Source organism: Amblyraja radiata, chromosome 37 (genome assembly GCF_010909765.2).
Source record: "Amblyraja radiata isolate CabotCenter1 chromosome 37, sAmbRad1.1.pri, whole genome shotgun sequence".
In the NCBI taxonomy this organism is placed as follows: domain Eukaryota; kingdom Metazoa; phylum Chordata; class Chondrichthyes; order Rajiformes; family Rajidae; genus Amblyraja; species Amblyraja radiata.
Genome location: NC_045992.1, coordinates 6032170 through 6052258, shown reverse-complemented (window position 1 = coordinate 6052258; position 20089 = coordinate 6032170). Strand labels below are relative to the sequence as shown.

Here is a 20089-nt window from a genome sequence, read left to right as displayed (position 1 = left end):
TTCAAGGAATTACAATAAAATATAAATAAATACACAAGAAACTGCAGATCCTGGAACCTTGAGTCATCACTTTGAATTGTTCAATCTGTTTCTCTCTCCATTGTTGATGGCTGCCCCGCTGAATATTTTTTTCAGATTTTAAGTTATCTTCATTATTGTCCAAGACTGTCCGTTGTGATCCTGATCACTGGAGGGATTGAGTTGTCAAGCTAATAATCAGGCTTCAAAATTCAGTGGAGCTGGAAGAGGAAATGAATCAAATCCTTCTGATTCCATTAATTTTAAATCATTGTGTTGTTCCCTTTTATGCATATTCAGTGGGACTATATGTAGATTTGAAATGCACAGATCTTGTGTTAATTTGGTTCAGGCAGTCCGATTTCAGGAAATAAACCAGAAATGGCTTAATGCTTCCCATTGCTGCATGTAGAAGGGATTATTGTCTGTTTCTGAACTCTTGGCTATTACTATATTTTGTTTTGGCTGCAGTGTCACAAAAGCAATAGAACTGAAACGGTGCAGAGATGAGCAACAAGGTGATAGAAAGTATAAAGAAGATGAGATAAGGAAAGCGTAACAGAACAAAAGCTTTGCAGTTTGGGTTAAGTGGGGCCCTCACGAAAGTATATAAAACATTTTCTAGATAGGCAATGTAAGTGCTGAATATTATTAAATCACGAAAGTAGGGCCAGGAGAAATAAGTGGAAGTGAATTAAAAGTTAATTTAAAACAGATATGTTATTTGATGCTTTGCTCAGTATGATAAATGTTAAAATTATCTGCTGAACCAATGAAAGCAAAAATATTGGAATTGTTTAAACTATTATTGGATGATATTATGTGGTAATCAAGTCAACTTTGTTGCAAAGTTTTGGTATTGAAGGGATACGTAATCATAGGCATTAATGGGGTGGCTCTTCATGGGCGACTTGGCATACCAGAGGGATAATCTTCAGTCGCTTGTGTGGTCTTTTCTTGTATCTGACTTCTACGCTGAGTCAAAATAAAAAATAACTTTAAATTGTAACTGCTCAAGTTGCAAAATGCCAGTCATAATCTTCTTTGATTATCTTAGTCAAGGCTAATCTCCATCAATTGTAATCTACGATGATTATTTTACTTCGGAGTCACGTGAGTGACTACGTGAAGAACCCGCTCAGTGCGCAGGCGCGGCATTACGCCAGCAGTGCAACAGCGGCAGCGGGAGCTAGGCACTCCCGCAACAGAGAAACGGACCGTCAGGTGAGTATCCTGAGGTCGGGTTTCTTTTACAGGGGAGCCCCTTTTTCTGCTTGTGTTTTACAGGCAGAGAAAAAGGCTCTGGAACAAAACTGTCCCCCGTTCGAGGAGGAACGTTTCCCGTCGGGGGGAAGGGGGGCAGCAACAGGCGGTAGGAGCGACCCGGTGTTCCTCTATTCCCCAACACCGTGCCGAGCCCAGCCCGCTAGCGGGCTGGATGTATAGCCACCCGAAGAGGCATCCGGCAGGTGTTCCCGATTTGGGACGGGACGTCTCTCCACCCGCACGGGGGGAGAGAGAGCCGCCTGAGCCGCTGGAGCGGCTCTCGGTGCAGGTGCCTGCGAGACGCGCTGCTTGAGGGGCGCTCTCGCTACTACAAGGCACAAAAGCTCCAGAAGAAGGCGGTAGGAACATTTAACCGGGCGTTCCGCTATCCCCACACCGCGCCGAAGCCAGTCCCGCTAGTGCCTGAGCTGCGGGCTGGATGTTCAGCCATCCGAAGAGGCATCCGGCCGGTGGCTTCCGACTTGGGAAGTGGCTTCCGACTATCTCCACCCGCAGGGAGAGAGACAGCCGCCTGAGCCGCTGGAGCGGCTCCTGGAGCAGGAGCTCCTGCGAGACACGCTACGTGAGGGGCAGTCTCGCTGGAGGGTTCAGGCATACCCTCCACAGTGCCTAGGCACTGCCCATCGCTTCCTCCTTAGTGTGGTTAGCTTTGGGGTGACCAGTGGCTGGGCTGGTCATGAAGAGGGGTCACTGGCTGAACAATATCGGGAGTATGCTTGAGGTACAGGATCAGGAAGAGCTGCTGGGTGTGGCCGCTATGTGGCTCCACCACTAGCGAGATGGCTTTTCAGTCTCAACTGATGGCCAGCTTACTACCTGTCTTTTCCAAAAAACCTCTCCAAGACAGGTAGCCATGAGGCGTTGGTTTTATCACGCCTCCCCTAAATTGCATTTACTCAAAGTGCCCGCCATTATTGGGGGATACATTGAGCAGCGCATTTAACCTAAATATTTTAAAAATGCATTTGGTACCCTGACGTCGGCTATCATGTCCACCTGCTCATTCCAGAAGGGCAGGGTAGTATGGCAAAACACCTGACCCTACTGTTCAACGGTATACCTCATAACTTCTGAAATGAACTCACAAACCTGCCCTCAATCTATGAAATTAACAGGACTATGAGAACGCCGACCTCATAAGCACAGATCCTGCTACCTGGCACTTACCAAACCAGTCCTAAAAAACTGGACAAAGTGTTCAAACTATTCGGCACAAGAGGGCAGAGTCTGGAATGAACACCACACTAAACCAGACAGCAGTACCTCTACGTGTCCACCAGGGGCGTCTACCTCATGGTACTGGTGAAAGCTCGGGGCCTGCATGCCAAACCTGTAGCATTTTAGGCCACGACCCAGAGCAGGCCCCAGGGGAAAATGTGCCACCCCCCAACAAACATCGTCCCTACAAGAACAAGGAACCAGAAACCGAAGAAAACAACAATGAAGACAGATAAGTATGGTTCCTACCATCACATAAAGGTTAAGGGTTGTACTAACAAGGGGTGGATGAATCACGCCTGGTTAGGAAGCTATCACTCTTGGTAGTTATATACCAAAAAAATAAATACAAGGGGAATAGAATTAATATCTTGCCACCAATTCAGCAAGCACCCCAAGTGGTCTACCCTCCCACGATGGTGAATGTCGCACCATCGTTGATAAACCACTTGAGTATTTCACCAGGTATACCCATTCATGGGATTTGTAACTACTACCATGGATCCAAGGATACTTTATGGTAGACATCGACCTTGAAGATGCACACTATTCAGTACCTTCTCATATAAGTTTCGGATATACCGCAATTACCTGGATGGAGTAACCATGATGAGCGTTGCGGCATTTAAGTCAAAGTTATCCAGAATCAACTAGCCCTGACACTTAGAAACATTACGTCATGGCATGTCTATATATTAACGACAAACTATCCTTGGATACAGCTTTAGCTGCATCGCTTCTCGGCCTTTTGGCTAAGATCAAGTGTAGTATCTGTTCTTATCAGTTTAATAATCTGATACGTCCCTTATCTAGGGACCATATATTAAATTGAATTTTGGAACAGGGAGATGGAATAGGGGCTTGCTCCGTCCACTCCACGCATCGACCCAGTATTGCAGTGCCTCTGGGAACGGTGCACATAATATATATCCAGATATTTACGTTGACCATCCACAACGTTGTTATCTGGTATTCATTAAGACTATCAGTCATGGTGCATTAACCACCAATCAACTACATGGCAAAGTAATTGGGATATAGCAGCATTACCAGCTACTGAACTTTGTACCTTTCCTATGAGCTGAGATACTAGTGTTCAAAACTATCTCCATACCTGTAATATGGGGGCAAATGGATTAATCTGTAGTGTTATCATGGAATTTATCGGCAGGAAGGATTATGGTTGTACACTTCCACCTGTTTTGAGTAACATCTTATGTGTCCTGATGTGTTACTGAGCTTGTAATACTTAATGCCAATATGAATTGACTTAAACATGTTATATATTAACTTACTTAATTCTAGTGAAGCATTTGCTCAGTAATCCACCAAATTTGCATGTTCGTTTATAAGATAACAACATCAGTGGTGGCATACCAAACCACTTGGGCGGAGAACATCGATATTAGGGGACAATTTATTAACAATTGGAAACCGTATGTCGTCAAACATGTTTGACCATCAGTAACTCACCTATCAGGTGAGCTAAATACTGTAAACATACATTTAAACCAAAAATATTTGCTGAAATCACTAAGCAATATGGACACCAGATATCGATTCCTTATATCCAATTAAATCACCACGTACTAACTTACGTCACATGAAACCAATCTCAAGGCAGCGGCAATGGAGACATTCCCGCGTATTGAGGGGTGGGGGGAACCTAATCTCTATGTTTTCCTTTCCTTCTACCTCTTCAATAGGTACTACGGCTTCATCAGTCGGGTACTACGCAAATTACAGTGGACCAAGTCCACAAGCATGGTTCCCAGTGATCCTCGACATGGTCATTAAAAGAATTGCAGAATTGGGAAGACCATTGCTGTGCTTGGATCAGGAGCACTATCAACCTGATGACAGCATTCCGTCGCATATCCTAGGGAACATACCTGAGGAGCATCAAGAAATGGTACACTGTTTCCAAAACAGGAATTACACATTCAACTATAACAAAAAACTGTACTGGAGCTCCTGGCAGGTCTTCACCACAATGAAGGACATGTTCTGTTAGCCTACTCAACTTGGGTACCGCTCACTGGTGATCAGATACAGGAGAGGTATATCAATCCATTCCCCAGAAATAGGTACACCCAAATTGGGATGTCAGTGAAATCCTGACATACCTTAGGGGATGATCACCAGCCAGGTCACTCACCCTGGAACAGCCTACCCTGAAGATGGACATGCTGGTGGCCTTACATCAACACAAAGAGCCAGCTCTCCCATCTACTGCGATGGGACAACATGGTTATAACACCAGATAGTGTCACATGCCCATTCAAGGGTTGGCCAAACAGAACAGACCAGGAACATCAGGTCCAGTCATGAAATTCCGGGCATACCCACCTGAACCACGTTTTATGTGTCATGACCCACTTAGAGATCGACACAATAAGGAATACCGAGGGAGAGGAAAAAGCCTTATGGGTCAGCCACAGGAAACCTCATGGTCGGGTGACGAGCTAAACTATCTCTAGTGGCTCAAGCAGGTACTGGGAGTTGCTGGAGTAAATACTAACGTGTATAAAATCTTATTCCACCAGAACAGCTTCCACGTCAGTAACTAAGAGGATGGACGAGCCTATGGACCACATCCTGGCTACTGCAGGGTGGTCTAGGGAGTATACGTTCCAAACTTTTATAACAAACCACTGACAGAACCTGTATCGTTTGCAGAAAAAGAATCTGCAAAAAATATATAATTTAAGCCCGGGGGAGCAATTGGTCTTGTTGTTGTTAATAACACCATTATTGTTTTTACAAACAGATTCATGGTTGATTACGATAACATACTTCCTCCCTCGAATGACTTCGGCAGCGAGTGAAGTATGAACTGTTACACGGTTTGAAATCACAGAGCTTTGAAGTCTTCACGTAGTCACTCACGTGACTCCGAAGTAAAATAGTAAGATTAAACGAGAACTTACCAGTTTGAAGTTTGATCTGTATTTTATGAGGAGTTACGATGAGGGATTACGTGCCCTCCGCTCCCACCCTCATTATATGGATCAAACTAATAAATTGATGTCTCCTTATCTTTACTATGTTTACTTCAAATAACTGTGTCTATCTGTGATTCCACACCGCTGCTTGGAAGTATGCCGCGCCTGCGCACTGAGCGGGTTCTTCACGTAATCCCTCATCGTAACTCCCCATAAAATACAGATCAAACTTCAAACTGGTAAGTTCTCGTTTAATCTTACTATTTTATCTTCCACTGGATAGGAAGTCTAGATTGACCAAAGATATGGAAAATGTCCCATCTCGTTTTAGCATTAAAGAAACAGCGCAGGTTGCTCCGTTTGTGAAATTAGCCTTGGTACCTGTCAATGGGAGGTTTGCAGAACAGGGATGTTGGGGATTTGCTGGTGTGCAATAACCTGAAAACGACAAATGTTTTCTATGCTTTGTTGTGTACTGTATCGATCTGCTGCTGCAAGTTATTCCAGTTGTTACAATGTAACACAGCAGGTAAGATCTGTGTAAGATAACAATCTCCCAGCTTTGAGGCACTGTTGCCAATTGGTGAGGATGGCTTATGGTATGCTTACTTTCACTTGACATGGTATTAAGTACAATAGTTGGGATGTCATCTGTTAGCGAGTCCACACCTAGAATTTTGTGTGGAATTATTGGAATATTTGTGGAATATTGGAACATTTGTTTTCAGATAAAAGAGGAGGAATTAAGTTCTTCTTGGCCAGACTTAAGTCATTAAACCATTCTTGTAGCATGCAACAACATTGAGAGAGCAGGCAGTGGAGGAGAGAAATGTTTGACAACATCTTGCTGTCAATGAGAACAAGAGGCTGAAGTGTCATTCTGCTGATCATTGTGTACTCTTGAGCACTAAGAATATACTTCTCTTTTAGTGTCTTTATCAGGTTCTCCTGCATGCAGGTACACAGCAAGGAGATAGCCCGACCAATTCCAGTGCCGTTGTGAGCGTCCTGTTTCCCCTGACATTCCAGATTGTTATTGGAGATGATCATAACCATTCTGTCATTTGCAGGTAAGAGGAAAGTTACCTTTTGAAATGTGGCTATTATTTTTAATGTGTGAAACATCCATGAAGTCCATTCTTATCCAACTTCTTCCAGCCATTCCCACTTTCCCCTGAATTTGCTGCTTGTGTCTTCCTATAAAATGAATTCCTGTTTGACTTTATGTTTATCTTTCATAATTTCTTCAAAGTTGTTTCAACTAATTAAAAAAACCCTGGAATAGTAATTCAACTGATAAACAGCGCTCAAAATAACATGAGTCTGTACCAGAAAATGTTTGGAAGAAGATGGATAATAGGTGACTCGTGTAGTTGAGAACCTGAGAACATTGTAGCGTGTGAAGGTATCTGCAGTACTGCAATGATCAACTGTAGTCCAGCTGATACGAATAGATTGCCTGTGCTGGGAAATTGAACCAAGCCGAATTTGTGCAGTTAAACTTTTCATTTCAACTTTTTTCGTTGGAAATCTGCTGCGACAAGACTTGCTGTCTAACATTTTATAACTCAATTTCTGAATTCCAGCATTCATGGTTATTTGCATTTCTATTGCAGGAAATAGAGCATAGTTTTACTCTGAATCTATGTTACTTTCAGCTCAGGTTATTTGCATGGTAAAGCTCCCTTTATTAAATCTTAATAATGCAGATTTAACCTCAGTGTCAATGAAGCATCAATATTGGATGTGAGACGCTTCTAATTCACACCACAGCTTCCTAATGACTCCTAAGGGTGCAACTGTTCATTTTCTTAACTGTGGCAATTACGAGCAACGGATTTGCACTAGTTTATAATGGAAACCTCTTATACAAAACAGCAAAATGATCAGTATTTCACCAGCAAGGTTAAGATTAAACACCTTGACCAGAGGTAAAAGGCCAGTGCTGATCTTAGTGGAGCAGGGATTCATGTTCATTACACATTATGTAGCACTGAACCATTATTCCCAACATTTTAACATTGTTCACTTACTTCATTCCACTCTCTCAGTACGATCACTTGATCAAAATGCATTTGTAAAGTTGATAAGAGTTATGAAAATAAGCTACTAAATACTAAATGGGCGGCTGGGTGATGCAGCGGTAGATTTGCTGCCTTACAGCACTGACAGCGCCAGTGACCCGGGTTCGATCCCGACTACAGTTGCTGTCTGTACTGAGTTTGTACAGTCTGTTCTTTCCCTGATCGCGTGGATATTCTCAGAGAGCTTCGGTTTCCACCCACACCCACAAAAACCACCTGGCATTTCAGCATTTTCTGGTTTTATTGTAGATGATTTAAGTTATTTAACTTAATTGGGTTCCCAGCCTGGGATTGACAATGATTGCAGGAGCAGTGAAGAAAGGTCCTGGCCTGCCCCAACTCGCCAGACTCTTCACAGATGCTGCCTGGCCCACTGAGATCTTCCACCATTTTTCTTTTGTAAAGCAACACAGTTCTTTTGTGAGCTCTCAATTCCGGATCCGACTTAAAACAGCATGACTAATTATTCCGGGCAACACTTTGAAGAAGCATTGTGCAGGAAATGATGCCTCTCTACCTAGATGATAAATGTTAATGTAGAAGACCAGCATTGGAGCAGTGCAATTTGTGACCAAAACTGTGCAGTTGAATTTCCAGAAGTTGTGATATAATGCAGAAATGGTAGTACTTGTGTTTTACTCTGGGAACAAATGATTTTCATTTGCTTAGAACTGGAAAAAAAAACAGACAATTGAATTTCTAGGCGGTAACCTTTTTTTTTTACCCTTAAGTCAAACGTGATTGTTGAAAGGAGGAGGAGCCATCTTGGTGATCGGCTGCTAGCCAGCAGCCGTCCGTTTTAAATCCGTTTTTTTAATAGTTTTTAGTGAGTCCTGTTTTTTGTTTGTAGGGGATATGGTCTTTTTAATGTGGGGGGTAGGTGTAAACTTTATTTCTAGGTCCCTACCTGGTCGGTGTGGCAGCCTTTTCTCCGGGCTGCCCGTCGACCCGTCCTCGTGGCCTACCTGCGGGCTTGGAGCACCGTTTCCTGGCGGGGACCGCCCAGCACCTCGGCCTCGGCGGCGGCACAGCGTTGGAGCGCTGGAGCGGAGTGGAGCGGGCGATGCCTTGCCTGGGTCGCCGCGCTGGAGCGACGCACTGGAGCTCTGGCGAGCTGGACCGCCGAGAGCAACATCTCCGGGCTGCGGGTCTGCGGAGCGGAGAGGCGGCGTGTGGAGAGGTGGCAGCGCGGAGAGGTGGCGCCGACTTTGTCATCGGGAGCCTGGGAGCTCCAAACCGGCGCGGCCTTGTCGGCTTCGGCAGCCGCGGGCTCCAACCAGGAAGCGGCCGTTCCAGGTGGCCCAGCCGCCGAAAGGACTCTCCCGACGCCGGGGCAAGACCATCCGGTGAGAACGGCCAGGGACATCGGGCCTCCGTAGAGGCAATTGCGGTGGCCTCAATAGGCCTGACTTTGGGGTGAACATGGGGTGGGGACTGGACATTGTGCCTTCCTCCACAGTGCTACCCACTGTGGGGGGATGATTTTTTTGTCTAATTGTAGTCCTGTAGGTCTGTGTCCAAGATGGCTGCCGTGAAGAGAGAGTGGACGCTGGCGCGCTTTGGCTGCCGCTGCTCTCTCTTCACACTGTGTTTTTGATTTTCTGTTTTTGGATTGAATTCTGTTTTTAATTTGTGTCTCTGTGATGTCTTTATTACTTGTTATATTCCGATTATATGTTATTCCGATTACTATGTAAGGTGTCCTTGAGATGTCTGAAAGGCGCCCATTAAATAAAATTTATTATTATTATTATTAAAGTAGCATGTGTGAAATATTTAACCATTATATTGGGCGACTTTCTCACTTGTGAACTTGATTTGAAATCCAAATGAGTATTTCCATTCCATTACTTTGGAAATCCAAATTGATTCAAAGTGGTAAAGTGATTAATTTCTATCTAAAGGGGTTCTTCATCTTATTATTCATAAACCTAAAGCAGCCCCCCCCCCCCCACTATGTACTCTTTCCTCCCAATTCATAAAATAGTAAGAAGGAACTGCAGATGCTGGAAAATCGAAGGTAGACAAAAATGCTGGAGAAACTCAGCAGGTGCGGCAGCATCTATGGAGCGAAGGAAATAGGCAACGTTTCGGGCCGAAACATTGCCTATTTCCTTCGCTCCAGTGATGCTGCCGTACCCGCTGAGTTTCTCCAGCATTTTTGTCTACCTTCAGAAAATAGTAAATTGTTTTTATTGATGTTGGTTGTCCTACTTCTAGGTATTATAATGGGTGGGGTTGTGTTGTGGAAGAGGAACTCTGCATTGATTTGTAATTCAATTGGAAATTTGAACATGAATGTTTGTAAATGAACCGGGAACAAAACCCTTTGATGCTTCTTTTCTTAAGTAATTTACCAGATACAGTTCTTTTAAGTCCTCTTTAGTACATGGTGATGGGGTTTAATATATTATTAATCATCTAAATTAACAAAAACAAAAGCTTTCAGTTGTTTTGAGAGAAGATAGAAGTCAATATCCCTGTTGAATTGATCCCTGCTTTGTTTCTAAATTATTCTGAGTGGTTTCAAACAATAACTGAAAATAAATGTTTGCAAAATATCTATGCAGAACACATCTGTGTGCAATCACTTACTTTTTTAATGATGCTCTAACAGCGCAATACTGAGGGAATGTTTTATGTGAAATGTTTACCTGGGACATTGTCATTGGATTTTAAGTATTGGTAGAGCAGATTTTTCCCAGGATGGCGCTACTGTCATATGAGGAAAGATTGGAAAGGCTGGGCTTGTAATCACTGGAACTTAGAAGGATGAGAGGAGATCTTATAAAATTATAAAAATGACTGGACAAGCTAGATGCAGGAAAAATGTTCCCAAAGTTGTGGGTCCAGAACCAGGGGCCACAGTCTAAGAATAAAGGGGAGACTATTTAAAACTGAGATGAGAAAAAATCTTTTTCACCCAGAGAGTTGTAAATTTGTGGAATTCTCTGCCACAGAAGGTAGTAGAGGCCAATTCACTGGATGAATTTAAAAGAGCTTACATAGAGCTATAGGGGCCAGCTAGCGGAATCAAGGGATATGGGGAGAAGGCAGGATGATTAGCCATGATCACAATGACTAGCGGTGCAGGCTCAAAGGGCCAAATGGTCTCCTCCTGCACCTATTTTCTATGTTTCTATGTAAGAACATACAGAAGCTATGCAAACATAGTGGATGGATCACAGCACCTCCACAAATGCTTCTGTCTCAGCTGAGTATACGCACATCCAAGAGAGGCTCCAGCAGCTGCAGAAATTAATAACCTTGGACTAGAGGGACTGCTTCAGAATAAGGAGAATCTGAATAAGGGTCCTGACCCAAAACACACTTTGTCCTATCTCCCCCCCGATGCTGCCTGACCCGCTGAATTTCTTTCGCCTTTTGTGTTTTTCTCTAAAAGGATAATCTGTTTGAGGAAGTTTATTATGTTGAAACTGGCTGCTGAGTTTCCCACGTTACAAAAGAAAGTACTTGTACTGACTGGAAATGTGTTATAGAAAGGTGTCTTTTTTCTCAAATATGAACTGACCATTATTTTAAATCATGAAAGAATATTAACTAATATGACATCAGAAGTAAAATATAGTCTGCTAAATTGGTTGATAAATACATAAATATAAACAAATGACATTGCAAGGAGACTAGTCAAACTACAAAGTTTTAATTTTTTTAACGTAAAATAACCAATTTTTTTTTTTTCCCTGTTAAATGGAAGAACATGACCATCCTCTGACTGTTGCAGTGATGGAGATATTAATCCATTGAACACCCTTTTAAAATATTGGGGATGGGAACTGCTGGAAACGCTTCAAGCATTTATACAATAATATTCACAAAGAATAAATTCAAGGTCACTAGGACTGTTCTATGTTAATGCTCATCCTATTCTATGCTCAAAGGAACATAGACTAATATAAAAAGGCAAATATAATATGCTCTAATAGATCGATCGGGAAGGGTGAGATTAAAGAGGGAATGTACTAGGTCCTGGGGGAATGCTGTCTGTTCAAAACAATTCTCTGGTGTAATGAGAACAGTCATGCTCAATAATATTGATTGTAAAAAAAACAATAACATTTATTACTCCCATAGAAAGCAACTCACCCAGTCATCTTGTTGCTAAGTCACACTGTGGTGATAATGATAGTGAAGTAAGCCGATTGATCGCAGTTTGAGTTTTGTCTTAAAATTAGCTTGAATTTTCAGAAATGCTGTTGATTCAGGACAGATATCATACTGACGGGGTATGCCTGACCCCCTATAAAATACATGTTGTCCTGCGGTTAGCATGGTTCCTAATTTGCGCGAAGAGTAATTTTACAAGCTCCACAGTGTTTCTGGTCTGCAAAGCATGATGCTTCTCCCTGCCAGTTACATAACAATCACTTCATTCAGAAGAGCCCGCTCCTGTTCAACATTTCCTTCAGAAACACATTAGAGACCAAACACTTGGCAGAAAAGGACACTTAACCTTTCCCCCTGCCATTCATTGGTGCTACATACTGTTCTTACAGTTCATTCTTTCTACATTAGCGATGAAACTGGACAATCCAACAGTTTATCCTAACTTTATAATTAAAATGATAGAAGCCACTGTGTTTACAAGTTTTGCTCTCAATCAGTTGATTCAACAGGGAGGCTAATTGCCACACTCCCATTTTAATTCAAGGCACAAGAGTATGTCTGAACTGTTAATTGAAGTACCAGCGTTTAACAAACTCCTTCATTCTGATGCTTCCAGTAGGGGTCAGTTGCTTCCAAGAGTGAGAGTTGATTAAGAAAAGGAGTGCTAGAATCATGCAGAATGGAAACAGGCCCATCAGCCCAACTCATCTATGCCAATTAAGATGCCCATCTAAAGGGCTTGTCCCACTTTCACGACCTAATTCATGACCTTTTGTACTCGTGGACATTTTTCATCAGGCTAGAAAAACGTCCCGACCTACTTGATGCCACGAGTATCTAGGACTAGCATCACGGCCTGCTACGACCTACCTACGACCTCCTACGACCTTGTGACGACCATGCTGCGAGTATGAGTCAAGGGCAAACTTGGCAGAGGTCGTGAATTAGGTCATGAAAGTGGGACAGGCCCTTTAGTTAGTCTTATTTGCCCGCATTGACCTGTTTTGCTCCAAACCTTCAGTATCCATGCACCTGTCCAAATGCCTTTGAATTGGTGTTATTGTGCTACTTCAATCACTTCCTCCAGTAGCTCCAGTAAACATTTCCACTTTCATCTTAAACCTTTGCCCTCATTCGTTTTTTCCCCTCATTCTAGTTCTTGTGATATGAGCTGTGGCATCACTGTGAACTGGCGGTTCCTCTGAGTGTTATTCTGACTGGGAGTGTGTGAATGTGGAATTCTTTGTCCCCAAGGTATACTTAGTATACAGTATATGGAGAAAATACAACTGGGACAGTGTTTCATTCTATTCATTGTTCATGCATTTGGGATATTTTCAGTTTGCATTGCAGTTCTGGTCACTACTGGAAGGATGTGGAGACTTTGGAGAGGGTGCAGAAGAGGTTTGCTAGAATGATGCATGGATTAGGGGGCATTGGCTACAACAAGAGCTTGGACAATCTTGGATTGTTTACTTCGGAAGCCAGAGGTTGAGGGGAGAGCTGATAAGGTATATAAAATTATGGGAGACATAGATGGGGCACAGAACATGTCCCAGCCTGAAACGTGCTGCTGGGGGTGGTGGTGGAGGCAGATACAATAGTGAATTTTAAGATACTTCTGGATAGGCACATGGAATGCAGGGAATAGAAGGATGTGTGCAGGCAGATAAGAGATGGTTTTGGCACAGACATTGTGGGCTGAAGGACCTGTTAACTGTGCTGCATTATTCTATGTTTTAGAGCTGCTATACTGCATTAGATTATATTGTATTGTTTGCAACTTGAGGAAATTTACCTTGCATTCCCAAAAACATTAGAGGTGCCATTTTTCAGATGAGAGTAAAGTAAGGGTCTGTCGTCAATCTTTCAACAGAAGTTCTCCTGATAACTATTTCAGAAACTAGATTGCTAAAATAGATATTCTGGTTGTCACATTAATCTTTGTGAGATCTCATCATTCCCTAATTAGCTGTTAATGTTTCTGCATTCTAACCGTAACTACACTTAAAGTACTTTGTTGATTGTGGAGTGCCTTGACAAAACCTATATTTGAGAAACACACCTTACAGATTGAAGGCTTTATCTTTAAGTATAATAATAATAATAATAATAAACTTTATTTCGGACTCAAGGTCCAGACAAGGGGCAACATTACATTAAAAATGCATTGCATATCAAATATCATAAATATATATAAAATCATGGTATATTACATTAAAACATCATGATTTATATTTTTTTAAACCCACAATACTTAAGTTAAAAATCCAGATTAAAAGATGATCAATGTCCTACAACGAGACAACGATACCAGTGTCTCCACAGCTGGGATTCGTAGCATGTAGTGCTAACCCTTATGTTTGTCAAGGCCACAATAAGCACATTTTTAGAGTCATTTATCCTGCAAATGAATTTATACATGTGGTGTTTTAGGATAGCTTCTAAAGTACTGACTCCAGCAGCCACAAACATATTACTGGCACTACATCATCTAGGTTGCCTTAGCAGTGTTCTCATGGCATCGTTTTATGCCACCTTTAGTCTCTGCATACTTGTCTTTAAATAGTTCGACCACAGGTGCGCAGTGTAGAGGGGTGTGCAGTATGCTCTAAATAGCGACATCTTCACCACATCTGCACACGCACCAAATTTACGCAAGAGGATATTCGCCTGTACATACAGCATGCGTCGTTGCCTATAAATATCCTCATCATCTGTCATTTGTTATGTAATAATATGCCCTAGATATTTTACCTTATTACAGACACTAAGATTGTTGTCAGACAATTTAAAATCAGGATATTTTAGGCATTTATCCTCCTTGGTTCTACAGACCATAACAGCACTCTTACTAGCATTATATTTAATGTCATGTTCCACACCATACACGGAACATATAGTAAGGAGCTGCTGGAGACCAGCGCTAGATGGACTAAAGACCACAAGATCATCTGCATACATAATATGGTTCACTAAAATATTACCAATCACGCACCCAGTGTTACAGGCTTTCAATTGTTTAGACAGATCATCAATATATAGATTAAAAAGGACTGGGGACAAAATTCCCCCTTGTCTAACACCATTGCTAACCCCAAATGGGGCTGAGACCCTATTGCCCCATTTTATTTGCATAAAGGGAAGATAGGTTAATATTTCTGGTGGATAATCTTTTATCTTAATTATTCTGATAAAGATTTCACACCAAAGCTGCTAAATTAACTGCATTAAAATATAACCAATCTTTTCCCCTTTCCAGTATTTGCTTGTTTATTTCTCCTTTTTATCCTTATGCTAAATCCCCTTTGGTTAAAGTGTTTGAATATGATACTAACAATTGTGACCCCTATAACGATGCCTCCCCATTAATAAAAATTGATGTTGTAAGACAGAAAATCCCTCTAGTTTAAAGATTTTACAAGATCCTATTAAAAATTTAGAGGATATAGAGGCTAAACAATACATCAAATGGCTGTCCTTTTCAAGGTATGTTTTCTGTCTGTATATATAAATAATCTGAATGAAGTAGACACTAACACTGAAAATCTCATTTGGGGTCAGCTTTAGCTGAACTTTGAAAGCATTGGATTTCTCCCTGCCCTGTTCTTGCCTGGGACTGACCCAGCATATCATCTTCAAATCAATGCCTGGGTCCCTTTCTGTTTTAACCCAACTATCTATCGACCAGTGCTCACAAAAAAAACCTCAGGCTTCCTTGATCATATTATATATCTGCTGGGAAATCAATATGGGCAATTTTAAAATATAAGGGAGAAAGAAAAATGCCTCCATCCCATTCACAGCTGAATGAAACCTTATCCAACAGGAGTTGAACAGTCACAGATGGCTGGTGAGCTCTGAAGGTGGCACTCCTGAGCTTGCTGAATCATAATGTTGAGTTTGAAGACTGTGGATTTAAGCCCTGATTTAAGATTTGAATGTAAAATTTGGCCAGGACAGTGACGGCATTTAAAAAAGCAGAATGATGTCCACAAGCTATTCTTGGACAGTTCCTTCCCAGCTGTTAACAGGCAACTGAATCATCCTTCTGCAACTAGAGAACAGTTCTGAAGTATTATCAACCCCATTGGTGACCCTCGGACTATCCTTGATCGGGCTTTGCTGGCTTTACTTTGCACTAAACGTTATTCCCTTATCATGTATCTATACATTGTAAATGGCCCGATAGTAATCATGTATTATCTTTCCGCTGACTAGATGGCAAGCAACAAAAGCTTTTCTCTGTATCTCGGTACATGTGACAATAAACTAAACTGATAGACTGAAGCTAATATATGACTTTAGTCCATTTAGGACTATTATTACTATGCTGCCTGCCTTGGAAAATTATTGGACATTTACCTCAGATGTAATACAATGTAATCCATTGTAAGTGAAACACTGAACATTTAAAGTGAGGTGATCAAATTGAACAGCTAAAATCTTTTCTAAAGTTTATATTTTATTTTCCTGTTGTTCTTGCTGAATATAGCCACTGTGTGGCAATATAATAAAGTTTTTAAGATTAAATCTAATTGATTGTCTAACTCTGCCAAGACTGGAATGGTCAGACTCACGACAAAACAGTGCCATTAAATTTATTTGATTTTCCTCTGCAAGCGCCTCATAGAGTTTCATATGCTACTACACTAAGCCAATTATGTAGATCAAAAGCATAATAATATTCCATTTATTAGCCATGGTTGTGTGTTTTATAAGTTACAATTCTCAATCTTTTTGTCAAGGTGTAAATTCTCCAATCCCATGGAAAGGAGTTTGGTTCACAAGATAGTGTTGGAATGACTTAGTTCGGTCTTGTACCTATATCCCCCATTGGGGTTCTGGATATACTGAATTTATCCTTGTTTTCCATAACAACTTTGGTAATGGTGTTGATATTGGTTTATTATTGTGAAATGTAGTGAGATGCATGAAAAAAAAATCTTGTAGGTTATCTAGCCAAATCACACTAAACATGAGTACAATCAAACCATACACAACAGGTAATGTAAAAATAAAAATAAATAGAGTATAGTTTATAATATTATGGTTGTGGAGAAAGTGCAGATTTAAAAAAGATGCAAGGGCCACTGCGGTAAATTAGCAGTTTGCGACTAAATCTTTAGTTTATAAGATCGATTTAATAGTCTGATAACAGCGAGCAAGAAGCTGTACGTTAATTTGGTAGATCTGCTTTCAAGCCTTTTTATCTTCTGTACATGGGATAAAGAGAGAAGAGGGAATGATCAGGGTGTAAATGTCCCTTGATTATGTTGGCTGTTTTCCTGAGGCAGCATGAAGTGGAGATGGTTGATCGGGGGAGGCTGGTTTGCATAATGGACATGGCTACATCCTCGGCTCTTTTCAATTTTTGGAGGTCATGGGCAAGGGGTTGCCAAAGCAAGTTATGATGCATCCTGATAGGATGCTCTCCGGTGCATCTGTGGACATTGGTCAGAATCATTGGAGACATGCCGAATTTCAAAGGCCTTCTGAAAATCTGGGTAAACAACACCCACTGAGTCTCCTTTGTATATCCTGCTATTTATTTCCTGAAAAAATTCCAACAGATTTGCCAGGCAAGATAATCCCTTCACAAAACCATGCTGACTTCGACCTATTTTATCATGTGCTTCCAAGGACTCGCAAACCTCATCCTTAATAATGGTGATGTCATCTGCAAACTTAGAAATGGAGTTAGAATAGAATTTTGCTGCACGGTCGTGAGCGCATACTGACTATGGAACGGGGCTGAGTGTCCATTACCTGTCCCCACTTGTCCTGAACCTAACCACATTTCTACATCAATTTCAATCTCAGCTGATGCTACACTTCTTTGAAGTCAAAATCTAAATTCAACCGACTCCATCCACACCATTGCAGATGGGCAGGGAGAGAAAAGTGCTGGAGAAACTCAGCAGGTGCAGCAGCATCTATGGAGCGAAGGAAATAGGTAAAGTTTTAGACCAAACCCCTTCTTCAGACTGATGTGAGGGTGGGGGGGCGTGGGAAGAAGAAAGGAAGAGGACGGAGGGAGAGCTGAGAAGGGGAGGAGACAGTGAGGACTACCTGAAATTAGAGAAGTGAATGTTTATACCGCTGGGGTACAAACTGCCCAAGCGAAATATGAGGTGTTGCTCCTCCAATTTCTGGTGGTACTCACTCTGGCCGTGGAGGAAGCCCAGGACAGAAAGGTTGGATTCAGAATGGGAGGGGGAGTTGAAGTGCTGAGCCACCAGGAGATCAGGTTGGTTATTGCGAACATTGCGTTATTGCGCACCCGCTGAGTTTCTCCAACATTTTTGTCTACCTTCGATTTTCCAGCATCTGCAGTTCCTTCTTAAACATTGCAGATGGGCAGGTTAGATTTAAATTGGGGCTTTAATTTTTTTTTAAAACACCCTAATTAGTTGGGCACAGTATGTTGTACACATTCTCAGCTATTTTTGCTGAGTTTTGTGATTCATTGTTAATAGGTTAAGATAAACTAAAGACAAGTAACTTTTTTTTGCATTCACCCAAAAAAGAAACTACCCTTTAAATCCTTATCGTGTTCTAAATAGTTCAATCAGATCACCTCTCAGTCTCTTCATCTCCAGAAAATATAATAGAAATGTCATTATATTTCCTTAATCTGCATTCTACATTTCTTTCTTTCTGCGTCTGAAGTCTTTTCTTTCTTTCTGGACCTTTTTGTCTGGAAACTATGTGTTGAGACCACAACTTGGAGTTGAGAACATCATTTCAGTGAACCATTAATGTACTACAGAGAGATTACTACATAGCCAGACTGTTATCCCTTATCCTTCAGACAAAACAAAAAACTCCTGTGTAAGAAGGAACTGCAGATGCTGGTCTAAACCAAAGATAGACACAAACACTGGAGTAACTCAGCGGGACAGGCAGCATCTATGGAGAGAAGGAATGGGTGACGTTTGAGAGGTCTGAAGAAGGGTCTCGACCTGAAATGTCACCCATTCCTTCTCTCCAGAGATGCTGCCTGTCCTGCTGAGTTACTCCTGTTTTTTGTGTCTATCTAAGAAAAAAACTATCCTATTGTTTCAGACTGGTTAATGGCCCACTGGGCAATTTTTAGGAATTGTCTGCCTCATCCAACCCACATTCATTCCTCAATGAACCCCAGCAAACGGAATTTGGCAAACTGGTATTTGTGATATTCTGTTGCACAATTGCTTCTCATACAGAACAAATCACTGCACTTAAATGTAATTTGTTATTTATAGAGCGGTTTGAGAAATGCAACGGTTCTAATCTCTGCTCATATTTCTTCAGTTTGCTCTCTTTTTTTCTTTCATTGTTAAAAACCAAGATTCTTAAGAAGTTCCAGATGAGTTTTTTGAGGCATTGAGGAAAAGCTCATGCCAACTCACAGTCCTGTGAGAAACTTCAGATATGCAAAGCAGAACCGTTGACTGGAAATAATTAAGGCTATATTTAAAAATTGCAATCATAATTCAATGGTCATTAATCTTATGACTATTTAAAACTTAATTTCATTATTTGACTTACAAAATGAGACTGTCAGATAAAAATGGCTAAAGCAGAGTGAACTTCTCTTCAATTAAATAAAAAGGCAGATTGGTTATTGCTAATTGATTTTAATATAAATTATTGGCTATGATTAATCACATAAGTTTTCATCGTAATGTGTAGGCTCACTAATTGACGGTATTCGAGTTCACAATGTTGAAGACCAGTCTTGAAGAATGAAGCAAGGTTGGTGGAGCTCAGAACTAGACATCTCCACTGACATTATCCTCCCGGATAATGAAAGGCCTAGATGGAGTGGACATGGAATGGATGATTCCAGTAATGGGACAGTCTAGAACCAGAGGGCACAGCCTTAGAATAAAAGGATCTATCTTTAGAATGGATCCCATCCATCCATCCATCCATCCATCAGGACCCGCACCATCAGGACCCACACTCTTCACACTGTCCTGACTCACCTGGACAGACAGGGCACGTACGTGAGGATGCTCTTCGTTGACTATAGCTCTGCATTCAATACGGCAATCCCCACCAAGCTCACCACCAAACTCCACCAGCTAGGCCTCAGCTCGCCGATATGCGATTGGATCCTGAACTTTCTGACGGAGCGACCGCAGGCAGTGAGACTGGGCCCGCACCTGTCCTCCACTATCACCCTGAGCACCGGCACACCACAGGGCTGTGTACTAAGCCCCATGCTCTACTCCCTCTTCACTCACGACTGTGTTCCTGCATTCGACACCAACACCATCGTGAAGTTTGCAGACGACACAACAGTGATTGGGCTGATCACCAACGGTGATGAAACAAACTACAGAGTGGAGGTGCAGAACCTGACGGACTGGTGCACACATAACAACTTGTCACTAAACACCTCCAAGACCAAGGAGCTGA

At 41.8% G+C, this 20089-nt stretch overlaps 1 non-coding gene across 1 annotated transcript; it reads left to right on the top strand.

Moving 5' to 3' along the window:
* The first annotated feature begins 3255 nt into the window (after positions 1-3255).
* Positions 3256-3447, top strand: LOC116966590. Its single transcript, XR_004410063.1, has one exon. It is a non-coding gene; the product is annotated as a U2 spliceosomal RNA (small nuclear RNA).
* The last annotated feature ends 16642 nt before the right edge of the window (positions 3448-20089 follow it).